Here is a 15,624-nt window from a genome sequence, read left to right as displayed (position 1 = left end):
GCCACCGGCTCAACCCTCTCGTAGGCGACATGCAACATTGGTACAGAAAAGGCTATTTATGATACCATATGTCTCAAGTTCACATACATTTAATTTACTGCAGGGCATGGTGAGGATAATGTTCGTGTTCATTCACGTGTGTGTGCGAGAGAGAGGGCTCATTTAAGCGACTCGACCGAATTTTTGTTTTGAAAAAATGGCAACAAAACGAACTACTGATGAGTTTGTATGCTGAGCATTTACTTTGAGGCAATAAGGGAGCATTCTTCGACAGCTTGCTCATGGATTCTCGACAGACAATGGAGAGTGAGTAATTTCGCTTGAATTTAAAGGTCTAGGTGTGCAGTCTTTGCTTGGGGGCAAACCACGTGAATCACAAGAAACCTTTCTGATACCCACACATGTGCAGGAGGAGGACCTACTCATCCCAACATGCAAGACTCAATGCTCCGTCTGGTTTAAGACATTTTTAAGGGTAAATTAATTGAATTTGCCCGAGAATAATTATTAAATAACAATCAAGTTTTGGGTGTTATTGAAGATGGGTTTCTACCAACCATACACGTGGCATGTAAATCTGGAGAGAACTGTGTGGACACACCTACAAATTAGTGGATTCACCTTTCCAACAAGTCAGTATGTCAAATTTCTGGCCTGCTAGAGCTGTCCGGTCAACTGTAAGTGCTGTTATTGGGAAGTGGTAACGTCTAGGAGCAACAACGTCTAGCCGCGAAGTGGTAGGCCACAAAATGGGTCCGATGTGTGCTGAAGCAAGGAGAGAGAGAGAAGAAAAAAATACATTGTTCTGTCCTCGGTTGCAACACTCACTACCGAGTTACAAACTGCCTGTAGATGCAATGTCAGCACTGTTCGTCGGGAGATTCATGAAATGGGTTTCCATGGCTGAGCAGCCACACACAAGCCTAAGTTAACCATGCGCAAGACCAATTGTCGGCTGGAATGGGGCAAAGCTTGTCGTCATTGGACTCTGGAGCGGTAGAAATGCACTCTGGTGTCATGAATCACGCTTCACCATCTGGAAGTCAGACAAACATATGGGTTTGGCGGATGCCAGGAGAATGCTACCTGCCCAACTGCATAATGGACAGGGTCAAGTTTGGTGGAGGAGGAATAATGGTCTGGGGCAGTCATTTATGGTTTGGGCTAGGCCCCTTAGTCCCAGTGAAGGGAAATCTTAATGCTACAGTATACAATGACATTCTAGACAATTCAGCACTTCCAACTTTGTGGCAAGTTTGGGGAAGGCCCTTTCCTGTTTCAGCATGACAATTCCTGTGCACAAAGCGAGGTCCATACAGAAATGGTTTGTTGAGATCGGTGTGCAAGAACTTGATTAGCCTGCACAGAGCCCTGACCCCAACCCCATCGAACACCTTTGGGAGGAATTGAAAAGCAGACTGAGCCAGGCCTAATCACCCAACACCAGTGCCCGACCTTAATCATACTCTTGTCGCTGTATGGAAGCAAGTCCCCTGTTCCAACATCTAGTGAAAAGCTTTCCCGGAAGAGTGGAGGCTGTTAGAGCAGCAAAGGGTGGACCAACTCCATATTAATGCCCATGATTTTAGAATGAAATGATTGAGCAGGTGTTAACATACATCCTGATACTTTTGGCCATGTAGTGTATGTATGGTGTCTGAGCTATGTGTGTGGAGTAAGAATTAGGCCACTGAGCTATCCTGACTAGCGAATTGTCTTCATGGTCTCATTTTAGGATTAGGCATATTTTATTTATCATGAATACTTTTTAATGCACATCTACATTGTCTCCGTATTCTCTATCAGTGTATATGTTTGTAGGAAGGGAACAGTGGCCGCTGTGTGGAACTACCCAATGAGCTGCTGCTGCTACTCAGATTCTTTGCAAATTGAGCCCCCCCCCTTCTCTTTATCTCTCCCTTTCTCTCACACAGGGTGTCAGGCTGCGTTAACAATGAATCAATCTTCTGGGAGATTCTTTAACTGCAGATGGGTTGAAGAAGTGACTTTGATGCATGGCTTTTTCTTTGTCCGTTTACTACTGTGTTCTCAATAAGTCATTAACTTATCGCTTCATCTCATGGGCGCAGGAACATCTCTCTGGTGTCAGAGCTTCGTAGCAGATTAACCAATCCCTTGATTTCCATGTCATATTGAGTGGATATTGTTACTGTTTGTGCATTGGCATTTGTCAGCAGTAAGACTTTAGGGTTTGATGATGCAAACTTGGCCTAATATTTAACTGTCATATTGTTTTTGCTCAGACAACTGTCTTCGTCCTTGTCACTTCTGAAAGTATTCAGTTATTTAAAATCAGGTTGTAGGTATTTTGACTTAAAGCAGAAAGAATGAGTGGGGAAATAAGCAAATGCCTCACCTTTTGTGTGGTGGAGAGGTACTTTATGATAACTGCCTCCACTCTCTTTGTCAAGCTGCATTTCTGCTCCATTGATGTTTGAATAGATTGCTTTGTTTTTGTTTGTCGTCAAGGTTGTGACTAAGGGAGAAATGTTAAAAAAAAGAAGGTAAAGGTGAGGTTGTGTGTAGAATGAATCTTGTTAATGGGGAGAGAAGAGCAGTGGCTATGGGAGGGCTCTTGGAGACCCACTGAGCTGTAAGGAAAGCCTGATTGTTTCCCTAATTGAAATTTGATTCCTTGGCCTTTGTACCTTTTTTGTGGGTGATGGTGAGGCGCTGGGTTTGAAATGAAAGCATAAGTGGTCCTTATTACCCTGTTATAAGTAGACCTTTCCCTTGTGCAGTTTTAAGTTGAATGATTTCTGTGTGCAATTTTCTTTTTTGGTTTAAATCACACTTGGGCTACAAAGTTTACACATTTACATTTTAGTAATTTAGTAGACACTTATCCAGAGACTTACAGTGAAGTGCGTCCATCTTTAGGTAACTAGGTATGACAACCACATCTGTAATAGTAAGTAAAAACGGTTTTGTTTTTTTACAGCATTGAATGTTTTTGTTGGAGAGAGCGCTATAAAGTTAAATTTCCAAGAAGACAAGCCCAAATGACAACCTCAAGGTCATTAATTTGGTGACGGTAAACTCTCTGTGCATGTCAGCTGACATGCACGTGACATACCCGAGGGGCCTCAAAGCCCCACGCTTCACAAATACCTGCAACAGGTTAGTTTGTTGAATCAACTAAAGCAAAACTCTTCTCTCTCCCCTGACAGGAAAGAGCCCAAGATAGAACTGGAGTAGAGACTTTAGTTCCTGCTGATTAAATATTTAGGACTGACTTCTCAGATGGTGTGTTAAAGCCCAGAAGAGTAGGAACTGTAGAGCAACTAAAACAGAGGTTTCCCCTTCAATGACACCAAACCCTGCTCTCAATAATTTCATACAGATTGCAGTGTGGCTCCGCTAGTATCACTTCGTAGTCATGCATTCCCCTCTCGTTCAACTCTGAGGTAATACCCAAATGCCGGAGTAATTCTGCCATATGTGAGCCTGAGCCATGCACATTTATGAAAGCCAAATGTGCAGCCTGAAGTAATCATTGCACCCAATTCCAATTTATAACCACTAAGGCGTTGGAACAGTTAGTACTCTGTAGTCACTGCTGGTTGGGCGACAGAGGGAATAGCTTATGAGGAAGAGAGGGGGGGCACAGCTCTTTTTTTTCTCCACCAGTCTTTACTTTCTCTCCCTTGGCTGAAGAATGCTCGTTAAACTGGTTCACCTGAACAAGCCAATGGGAGGGTAGCTCCCTGCCCTGGTTTTGTTACTATTGTAAAATGTTAGTGAGACTATTTGTGTTTTGTTTAGGGCCCCCTTTTATAAAGTCTGGGGGGGAAAAAGAGGAATAGGAAAAAAAGTTAGGTTTGTGAGATAAATGTTACCAGATGCTTTCTCCGTCAGGCAGGCAGTGAGGAGAGAGCGTGTCAGTTCTGGATGAACTTCTCAACTGCTACACGGCCACCTTGCTTTGATTCTGCCCAGTCTCTGCCCCTCCACAGCTCGGAGGAGAGTTAAGTCTTCCACCCTGAAGTGAGATGCCTCTGCTATTCTGGGTCGATCAGCGAGCAGACTGCAGATTTACTACACTGTGTTAACACCAAAGCATGATAATATATTTATTGTAATGTTTTTCTGCAGCTAAATAGTGTTAATTGACTTGAGGTTGGGGTGTGATGGTGGGGGGGACTATTGCGGAATAGATTAACATATTCTCTTAGCTGTCACTTATGCCCGTTTGTTACCATGATGTTGCACTTGTTTTATATGGTTTTTCGTTAAGCTTACACCCAATCCAAGGATTGCTTTCCGATACCTGCCAATCCCTGTTTTAAGAGCAGTTCAGCACTGCTGTCATTTTCACAATACTCAGAGCAATGGGGTGACACACAAGTAAATCCATTTTGATTCTGAATATGGTGTTTGAGTCTTGGCTCTGCATTTATGCACCTCAACTGATGGGCACTACCAAAAGTCAGTACTCTACCACTGCTTTGATAGGTCCCTGTGGTCAGAAGAGATTAATAATGTGCAGATGGGAACCCAATTGCAAAAGAATAAACTCCTGTTTGATCAGATTTTATTTTCTCTTTCCCATATTGTTACTAGCCTGGCAATTTAAGCTAGTCTTTCCTTGTGCGTAAAAGAGGCACCCAACATTGAGGCTCCACCCTCATGCTTTATATTACCTAATGAAATGCCATTAACATGTGGAGACAACCTCTGACCTGGGTTGAGGTCAGAGGTTATCTTTCAAAGTACAAAACAAATGTTGTTTACCGCTTCACTCGTCCAAATGGTTTGAAAGCTGAATGTTTCTCTGCTGCCTTTTGAAGAACATTCGCTCACCCTGCCACAGGGCTTTTATACAGATATTCAGGGGACAAGATTCAGAGTCCAGTGTTTGGGTCGTTCTGTGCTAGAACAGAGAACCACCATGGTAGAATGTATATGTTATACTTTTTCACAGTCATATAATTTGTGGTGTTTTGACCTATGAGAGCTGTGATTAGCTGTAAAGGCTTGACTTAACAGATGGAGTAGAGCGTGGTGCCGTTGAGTCAAAAACAACCACGTTTGGGTTGTCAGTAGATGACTGCTCAGCCGGGTGGGTTTATGAGTTGATCTTTGAATCTGAGTGTTCTAATACCCAACGTATGGCCCCCTCCCTCCTTTAAAAAGCTTGGTCCTTCTGACCCCTGTATCCACCCTATCCTCAAGTCATTTAAACACACTTAATTAGAGGTTGAATTAGACCGATTTTTATGATTTCTCAACACCGATACCGATTACTGGTGGACCAAAAAAAAAAAAGCCAATACCGATTAATCGGCAGATTTTAATTTTATATTTATTTGTATTAATGACAATTACAACAATACTGAATGAACACTTAACTTAATACCTCAATAAAATCAATTTAGCCTCAAATAAATTAGACATGTTCAATTTGGTTTAAATAATGCAAAAACAAAGTGTTGGAGAAGTAAAAGTGCAATATGTGCCATGTAAAAAAGCTAACGTTTGAGTTCCTTGCTCAGAACATGAGAACATATGAAAGCTGGTGGTTCTTTTTAACAGGAGTCTTCAATATTCCCAGGTAAGAAGTTGTAGTTATTATAGGACTATTTTTCTCTCTACCATTTGTATTTCATATACCTTTGACTATTGGATGTTCTTATAGGCACTTTAGTATTGCCAGCGTAACAGTAAAGTTTCTGTCCCTCTCCTCGCTCCTACCTGGCCTCGAACCAGGAACACATTGACAACAGCCACACTCGAAGCAGTGTTACCCATGCAGAGCAAGGGGAACAACTACTCCAAGTCTCAGAGCGAGTGACATTTGAAACGCTATTAGAGCGCACCCCGCTAACTAGGTAGCCATTTCACATCACATCGTTACACCAGCCTAATCTCGGGAGTTGATAGGCTTGAATTCATAAACAGAAGAGCTGCTGGCAAAACGCACAAAAGTGCTGTTTGAATGAATGCTTATGAGCCTGCTGGTGCCCACCATTGCTCAGACTGTTCTATCAAATCAGACTTAATTATAACATAACAAACAGAAGTAGGTCATTAATATGGTTGAATCCGGAAACTCATCTCGAAAACAAAACATTTATTATTTCAGTGGAATACGGAACCGTTCGGTATTTTATCTAACGGGTGGCATCCATAAGTCTAAATATTCCTGTTACATTGCACAACCTTCAATGTTATGTCATGATTATGTAAAATTCTGGCAAATTAGTTCGCAATGAGCCAGGCTGCCCAAACTGTTGCATATACACGGACTCTGTGTGCAATGAATGCAAGAGAAGTGACACAATTTCACCTGGTTAATATTGCCTGCTAACCTGGATTTCTTTTAGCTAAATATGCAGGTTTAAAAATATATACTTCTGTATATTGATTTTAAGAAAGGCATTGATGTTCATGGTGAGGTACATGTTGGAGCAACGACAGTACTTTTTCGCGAATGCGCACTGCATCGATTTATATGCAACGCAGGACACGCTAGATAAACTGGTAATATCATCAACCACGTGTATTTATAACTAGTGATTATGATTGATTAAGTTTAATGCTCGCTAGTAACTTGGCTTCTTACTGCATTCGCGTAACAGGCGGGCTCCTCGTGAGGCAGAGGCAGGTGGTTAGAGCGTTGACTAGTTAACCGAAAGGTTGCAAGATCAAGTCCCCGAGCTGACAAGGTAAAAATCTGTCGTTCTGCCCCTGAACAAGGCAGTTAACCCACCGTTCCTAGGCCGTCATTAAAATAAGAATGTGTTCTTAACTGACTTGCCTAGTTAAATAAAGATTAAATAAAATTAATAAAAATGTACACCTTTATCTGCAAAATCGGCGTCCAAAATTACCGATTTCCGATTGTTATGAACTTGAAATCGGCCCTAATTAATCGGTCGACCTCTACTTTTTAATAGTGTTAATCTGACTCTGTGCAGCATGTGGTGTTGACCCAGTGCTGGACAGAAGGAGGGGAGTGAGATTGGCGTGAGTATAAATTGTGGGCTAATTGGGTTCACTATTATGCTGTACTTTGATTCAGGACTTTACTGTTGATCTAATACAAGAAATTTAGTAAAAACATCACATGTCTGACCCAGAATTGCAAATGAAAAATTGACCGTTCAGCTCCAATGATAACTATTGAGATGGCTTGACATAAATGGTCCTATAAATAAATGTTAGAGGTTTTATTCTTTAACCTCCACTTGTGTAGAATTGTGGTTCCCACTTCCAGTGGAGATGTTATGGAGAGAAATTGAACTTATTTGATGCTATCTGGCCGAGTGTATTTTTTTAATTTTTAAATCACACAAAAAAATACAAGATTCAGTAAATAAAAAATGAGTGGTGAAACTGGCATCAGACCATTTGAGTATAATTCTTTGCAGGGGTCATAGTTCAGCTGCTGCAATTGGCTGAGGAAAGGTGAAATTAAAACTATGCTAAACTTTTGACCCTGCAGGAACGCCCAGCTCTGGTGTGGAACAGAGACTGTTCTCTTCCTGTGTTTACTCCACCGATTCATGGAGGGAGGAGCGAGTAAGGAGGAAATCTGCTGAGCTGCGGTCTGAAATGAATGTTGACTTTTCAGCTGAGCACCACACTGAGCACCACACTGCTGCTGCCTGGTTGGTGGGGGTATAACATTAGCACTCTTCTCTACATTTTTATTGTTCATATCATTTACCCTCAATTCAAGAGTTGAAACTTGGTGGTATAGATTTATGGATATCTTTTGAAAATATGGTTAAGGTACCGTGTGCTTCCCTCTCCATAGCCTCTTCAATAGGAGACTGAGAGGATGCTGATATGTTATCTCAAAGGCAGAATGGGGGCATTGCAGGCTTGACTCTGTGCTGTCAGATAAGTCTCTGGCCATTGATTAATTATCTCATTAGCATAATATTAGCCCTGTGATCATGTTTAGCCATGGTCTGTGTTCTATTGGTTGCAAGATGGTGTGTGTATGGGGGGGATGGGGTAGTAGTTAGGTTATTAACTAGCACGTTCAGAGACTGTAGTAATGCCCTAAGGAAGTTAATATAGGGGATTATGATATTATGGTACACTTTCATTTGGTGTTTGTGTAGTGTGCTCGTGTCCAGTCTCCTTGACGCTCTTTGTCTATTTTAATGATGGAAGAGATGTTCCTGCAGGACTTCTCTTTGTCTCTCCCTCTGCTGTATATATATATATACACACACACACACACACACACACACACACACACACACACACACACACACACACACACACACACACAGTGAGATTAATCTCTTCTCTTTGTCTTCACCTTCATTTATATCCCCCTGTTTTTCCTCCACTCAAAATTAAAGCAGGAAAATGTGTGCGTTGTGCTACTGTGGCTCTGGGGATGGAGGGGGGAGTGCCTTCTCGAGGAAAAGCTGCTGTGCTTTGAATGTCTGCTCCTTTCAGCTTTGAACTACCTGCACTGCAGCACCAATAATTCACTCTTCAATGTTAATGTGTGCACACTCACCTCTTCAGAAAAAACATGCAGAGAAGACGCACCTTCACTGTTGGTGCTATGTAGTGGGGTTGTGATTAGTTGAATATCCCTTAATTGTTGCAACTCTCTGAATAAGCCATTGGAGGTTAGTCTACGAATTGTTCCCTTTTCTTACGCTATGCTGTAAACAAGGAAGTACAGGTATGGTTTTCTTGTGTAGAATCTCTGCCCCCCCCCTTCCTTTCAGTCCTTGCCTCCTGTTGATAGGAGTGTGGCTATCAACAGCGCTATGAGGCTGGTTTTGATCTGAATTTTAAAAAGAAACGGACTCAACAATTTCAAAGATTTTATTTTAAATCAATTAGGACCTAATCTATGGATGTCACATGACTGGGAATGCAGCTATGCATCTTTTGGTCACAGATCAGTAAACCAATCAGTATCTGGTGTGACCACTATTTGCCTTATGCAGTGTGACATTGGTGTTTTGTATAGAGTTGATTTGTGGCCCGAGGAATGTGCGAAGTTGCTGGCTATTGGCGTGATCTTTAACATGCCATCATACACAGTGATCCAGAGCATCCCAAACATGCTCAATGGGTGACATGTCTGAGGAATAGGGCTGTGGCGGCCATGAAATGTTGTAATTTGGTGATTGTCAAGCAAATAACTGCTGATCTCACGGTAATTAACAAACACATTTAGCATCCAGGCGTAGCCTACAAGCCACTGATGCAGACTTTTTTGGAACATCTACAATTTAAATAAGTCTAAATCCATGTAATATAGCATACACCACGATAAGTCAATTTATTGATTACAATACTCTTGAGTTGTCCTTATGTTAGGCCCTGATCTGGCTATGGCTGTGGGCTACGCTAGCTCATTTAGTGGATAAGATTAGCATTCAGTGGCATTATTTTATAGTATGAAGAATACAATTGAACATACAGTAGCTGAATAAAATATATTTTCTCAATGATTTGAGGGAGAGCGCACATGCGGCTACTCTGTATTGCCTTTTGCATCCAGTGAACGTTGTGCCCTTAGGCTAGATATAATATTTATAATTCCCTTCTCCCGGCTGCATGCTCCGAAGTGCCTCTCACTCACATAGCTCGCTGATAGCTCAATTCTTATTAGCCAATGTCCGTCACGTGATCAGACACATCGGGGACGCAACTTTGAGCCTTATCCAATTCTGAGGCGCATATTGAAGATACTGGGACTGTCCACATTTCGTTAGCCAACAAGATATAGGCCTAACGAACAGCGAAAACACTGGCCTATGAGCTACCATTCCCCCGTAGTACAAAAGTTGACCTATTCTGTGTAAGAACAAAATATTCCAAACAGTCTGGGACCGTTGTGTGACGCGATAGATCCCAAAGTATTACAACCACTAGCCTCAAATGTTTAAGCAATGAGGCTGACGCAACAGACCAGAGAATTTAGCTTAATGTTGATAAAGGATATTTCTTCACATAAGCGCAGCAATGTGCACTCGGCAGTAGGCTATAAGCACGAATGTTCCAAAATGCAATCAATTAGCGGGAAAACACTATTCTCAAGTCACTGCAGATGTGACCATGTATTTAATGATTGTATTATAAATCTGCATTTTTTTTATGATAAATTCTTCCCCCAAATTGAAACGCACTGTATATGTATGCCAGTTAAGCTCTACACCCGTTGTAAAGTGGATTAATTTTAAGTTATTTAGCCACTTGTGATACAAACCTTATCAAAACATATAGGCCTACGGGCTATGCTACATGTTGTGTGTATGACTGATTTTTTTAAGTTGAAAAAAAGGCATGCACTGTTTCTTGCCTTACTGCACACAAGCTGGGTGTGATTCACAGGTGACAATTTTAGCCCATCACTTATCAGACTTCTTTATTTAATCTTTACATATACTAAATAATGTGTGAAATTTGATTTAGAATGGACCCTTATGCACCTCGAAACGGGCAGGGGAAAACATGCATGTAATCTACGCACTTAAATAGCGAATGGAGAATTATAGTTTTGCCCCCGTGGTTCATTTTCATGCCAGTCAGATAGGCTTTACTCCTGTTGTAAAGAGAAGCAACGTGCTTGACATTAGGGAAGTTGATAAATATATTAGGCCTAGCCTATAGAAAGCTGATGGGATCCTCTTTTTAATAAAGGTCATCACTCTGTTTTCTCATGCAATTGCATAGCCTATAGAAATGTTGCGCAACACAAGCTCATACACTCATGAAGTGTTTGATTAGATTTTTGTTTACTTTTGCATTGATGTCAGTGTGATTAGTGCTGAGTACCAGGCAGTTATCAAGTTTGGTAGGCTACTAATGACCATCAGCAACATCAGAGCTTGGAGAAGCCTGATTAGCGTGACTTAACTGTCACGTGGAATTTGACTGCCGTCATGACTCGTGACCGCCGGTGTGAATACGTTCACAGTAACAGCCCTATCCAGGAATTGTGTACAGATCCTTGGGACATGGGGCTGTGCATTATCATTCTGAAACATGAGGGGATGGCAGTGGCTGAATGGTACATCAGTATCTCGGTGCTTTCAAGTTGCCATCAATAAAATGCAATTGTGTTCATTGTCTGGGGTAGGATAACATGTACTGGGGTATTTATAAAAAGCCACGGGATGATTTATCATAACCGTTTATTTTAAGTAATTCTTTAAATACATTTTTCAAATGTCACAATATAACATTTTTGCAGACGATACCAGGCGTAGTGTCATGATACCAGGGTGGAAAAAAATTGGTGGCTTAGCATCCTGTTTGCCCCGTCTCTCGGATGGTTGTTCATGTTTTCTAAACATTCTCCAAACACCTGTCATTGAAATTCACACTTCTACTTAATACAACATATTGAATTTAGCTTCACACTGTTCTGAGTATAATCAAATACTGCATAGAATGACTGATTTGCTCATTTGCAAAAGCCTACCTATGATTTGGCTGGAGGAGTGGGAGGAAGGAATGTACATGCATGTCATTGTCAATAAGGGAAACGGCATGAAACCTTCACTCTTCAGTTAACACACACTCGCTCTCTCCCTCTCAAACACATTGCTTCCAACTTTTAAAACGTTAGGCACAAAACAGAATTTAAGGAGCACCAGAAGAAAATATTTTTCATATAGTTTAGGCCTTTGAGTCCTACCATTTTTGAAGCACATCTCATGCGTTGCAGACCCTTTTCCTTTCTGGCAGTGCCGATCAAATTTGCCTAAACCAACTGTCAACTTACCAGGTTGTTAGCTAGCTAGATGACAACACGACTGAACAATGTGTGCTGTCAAACCAATAATTAGCGACATGGTTTGTGAAATGTCTGAAATGCCTGTGAATCCAGGAAGGCATCTCGTAATATGGTTAATATTTGACTGTTTAGGCTGGAGACGAGCTGTTTCTCCGCTGTGAAGCTGCATGCCTGTCGCCAAGCTGTGCTCCATTTTCCCTCTGACACTGAGGATGCATGACCGTGAACTTTCAAAGTCTACTCAGACTGGTATGTGCTCTTGGGTATAACAGGTAATGAAATTACACAATGCATCAACATTGCCCTCTGCGCGCTGTTCCAATGTAATAAATCTAACAGAAGACTTGTCTGGGTCTGCATCCCTGGTTGCCATCACGGCCAGATATATTTTAACTGACAGAGGAATAGACACACAAGAGGAGTGGATGGAGAGAAACAGGTGAGTGATGGCTGGTAGGGGATGAGGCTGGCTGATTCCAGCTGCCACACGTGATATGTACATGAAGTGAAGTGGATATTATTGACATGCCTGTACAAGAGACTAGAGGCTGTTGCTTCAATTCAACTGAGTTTATAAACAAAACTTGGTAAACATTTTATAACTGGCGCCAGCAAATTCTTTAGATCGGTAGGGCTGAAGTCTGTAGTATCATATGAAACTGTACTACGGTATTCTACAATGTCAGTATCATGTTTTTGTACTGTGATATTACCGTGGTACTGGTATACTGTGCAACACAATTCTATGTTCGTAGAAACCTTTTAAGTAAATAACTGCAGTCAACTTGTGCAATACGTTTGTAGATAAAGAACATTGCGTTCTTCATTTCACCTGTCACATTATTATGGCGTTTATGGTAGTTCCCAGTCATGTTTGTTTACAAGCACACAATGAGAGTCCAGAGCCTTCTGTGTCACTCACTGTTGTGCAGCATGCTTCAGGTGATCTAATTACGGTATGTAATTCACAACTAGGGTAGCCTAGTGGTTTGAGCGTTGGACTAGTCAGCTCGAGGATTCGAACTTGCAACCTTCCGGCTACAAGGTACAAAACTGTCGTTCTGCCCCTGAACAGGCAGTTAACCCACTGTTCCTAGGCCGTCATTGAAAATAAGAATTTGTTCTTAACTGACTTGCCTAGTAAAATAAAAATAAATTAAGGTAACTCTCTAAAATGTGTTAAATGCTCTACAATTGTGCATTTTTGGTTTGCATGTTAGCTACTTCCAAAATCAAGCATTTTACTTGGTAACAGCAAATAATCCCCTCCTGGATCAAGAGATCAATGAGTATTTTTAGTTACTTGTATAGTTTAGGTCAAACTGTACAAAATGTTTGTTATGTGCTCATTAGCATTTTAACACAACATGCAACAATTTCAGTTATTTTATATTAATATAAGGAAATCTAATTTATTTAAAATTGACTGATTTCCTTATGAACTGTTAAAAATGAATAAATTAATTAGGTCTTAATCTATGGATTTCATCTATGAACTGGGCAGGTGCGCAGCCTTGGGTTGGCCTGGGAGGGTGTAGGCCCACCCACTTGTGAGACAGGCCCGGCCAATCGGAATGAGTTTTTCCCGAGAAAATGACTTTATTACAGACAGAAATACTCCGTTTCATCAGCTACCCGGGTGGCTAGTCTCAGACGATCCCGTAGATGAAGAAGCCGGATGGGCTGGTGTGGTTACACATGGTCTGCGGTTGTGAAGCCGGTTGGACGTACTGCCAAGTTCTCTATAATGACGTTGTCGGCTTATGCAAGAAATTAACATTTAATTATCTGGCAACAGCTCTAGCGGACATTCCTGCAATTAGCATGCCAATTGCATGCGGCCTCAACTTGAGACATCCGTGGCATTGTGTTGTGACAATACTGCACATTTTAGTGGCTTTTTATTGTCCCCAGCACAACGTGCACCTGTGTAATGAGCATGCTGTTTAATCAGCTTCTTGATATTCCACACCTGTCAGATGGATGGATTATCTTGGTAAAGGAGAAATGCTCATTAACAGGGATGCATACACATTGTAGAGAAATAATCTTTGTGCGTGTGGAAAATTACTGGAATCTTTTATTTCTGCTCATTAAACATGGGACAAACTTTACATGTGGGGTGTGTGTTACGGCTCTTGGGATAGACAGAGGAGGAGAGAGCAACCAGATTTAACTCCAGACTGTCCTGCTCTGAAGTGCAGATGAGGAACAGTTAGTTTTCCCCCATGCTTTTCTTGCGTCAGGGTTTGACTGGAATTTGGAGCTGCCAGTGTACTTCATAATAGAGGCTTTCCTAGAGTTTTTAGAAGTCTGCACATGTACACACACTTGGCATTTGTCTGCTTCGCTGCACTTTAGTCCCATTGTGCATCGTATTTCTTTGACTTTATCTCAAGTCAGTTTTCTGGCTCACTCGCTCTGTTTTCATGAGAATTGTATGCGTTTTCACAAATGGATGAAACGGTTGTTAGGATTCTGTGGTGAACTCTGGCACATTTACAGTGCCTTCAGAGTATTCACACTCTTGACTTTTTAACACCTTTTAGTTTTACAATCAGAATTTAAAATGGATTTCATTTTAGTCTTTTGGGTCACTGCCACGCGTGCGCGCACAATGTCGAAGTGGAGTTCTATTTTTAGACTTTTAACATATTGAATAAAAAAATAGAAAGCCTGCCTGGGTGGCAGGTAGCCTAGTGGTTAGAGCGCTGGACTACTAACCCAAAGGTAAAAATCTATTGTTCTGCCCCTGAACAAGGCCGTTAAAACCACTGTTCCTAGGCCGTCATTGAAAATAAGAATGTTGTTCTTAATGGACTTGCCTAGTTTAAATAAAGGTAAAATAAAAAGTCTTCAGTCAAAAAGTATTCAACCCCTTTCAAGTTCAAGAGTTAACATGTGCTTAAGTCTTGTAATCAGTTGCAACACTAGTGTTTAACATGCATTTTAATGACTACCTCATCTCTGTACCTCACACATGCAAACAATTTTCTGTAAGGTCCCTCAGTTGAGCAGGGAATTTCAAACGGATTCAACCACAAAGACCAGGGAGGTTTTCCAATGCCTTGCAAAGAAGGGCACCTATTGGAGAAAAAAAAGCAGTCATTGAGCATGGTGAGGTTATTTATTACACTTTGGATAGTGCATAAATACACTATCCAAAGTATTGTACAATCCAGGTGTGCAAGGCTCTTTGACTTACCCAGAGACTCACAGCTGTAATCACTGCCAATGGTGATTGTAACATGAATTGTCTCAGGGATGGGAATATTTGTCACTGTATTTCATTTTCAATACATTGGCTAAAATGTCTAAACATGTTTTCACTTTGTCATTATGGAGTATTTTGTGTGTGTGTGTGTGTAGGTGGGTGAGAATATATTTAAACCATTTTGAATTCAGTCTGTAACACCGCAAAATGTGGAATAAGTATGAATACTTTCTGAAGTCTCTGTACATGGTTGTGAAAACACATAATTTGTCGATGTGCACAAGTCTGTCTAGTTCAATTGTATAAAATGGATATGCCACTGGATTGACACGGGAGAAAAGCTCCAGCAGTGTGAGCAGCAGCTATTGTAGCTAGTGTGAGAACTCTTAAGCATGCTCCCGAGGTGGGGCTGGTCTTTGAAGAAAAACAGGAAGTAATTCTGTTTCCTTTTGCACTTGTCCTAAAATCCATTAGATGCCTTTGTTTGTGTAAGACTGTGTGGAAGAGGAAGGGTGTGTCTAGTAGGTGGGTGAGGGGGGTAGCTATACATGGTTAAAGAAAGGCTCCAAATGTTTCTGCCACAATTTTTATATTTGAAGACAAAAGACTGATTGATCCCACTCTCAGGATGGTATCATCATTGGTTGATGGCTTGTCGGCT

General features: G+C 41.2%; 1 protein-coding gene across 10 annotated transcripts in view; it reads left to right on the top strand.

Moving 5' to 3' along the window:
* Positions 1-15,624, top strand: part of LOC118388385 (nuclear receptor coactivator 3-like) — a 33,084-nt gene that overhangs the window by 1,004 nt on the left and 16,456 nt on the right. The window contains exon 2 of one of the 10 annotated variants that reach the window (XM_035777410.2): positions 7,469-7,634. The exons of 8 other annotated variants lie outside the window; for them this stretch is intronic. The gene's annotated coding sequence lies outside the window, so the exon portion shown is untranslated. Of the gene's footprint in view, positions 1-7,468; positions 7,635-11,881; positions 12,022-15,624 lie in introns of all 10 variants that reach the window. One more of the 10 variants, XM_052526690.1, reaches the window with a different exon arrangement.

Source organism: Oncorhynchus keta, chromosome 10 (genome assembly GCF_023373465.1).
Source record: "Oncorhynchus keta strain PuntledgeMale-10-30-2019 chromosome 10, Oket_V2, whole genome shotgun sequence".
NCBI classification, from domain to species: Eukaryota; Metazoa; Chordata; class Actinopteri; order Salmoniformes; family Salmonidae; genus Oncorhynchus; species Oncorhynchus keta.
This window is presented reverse-complemented; position numbering and strand designations above follow the sequence as displayed.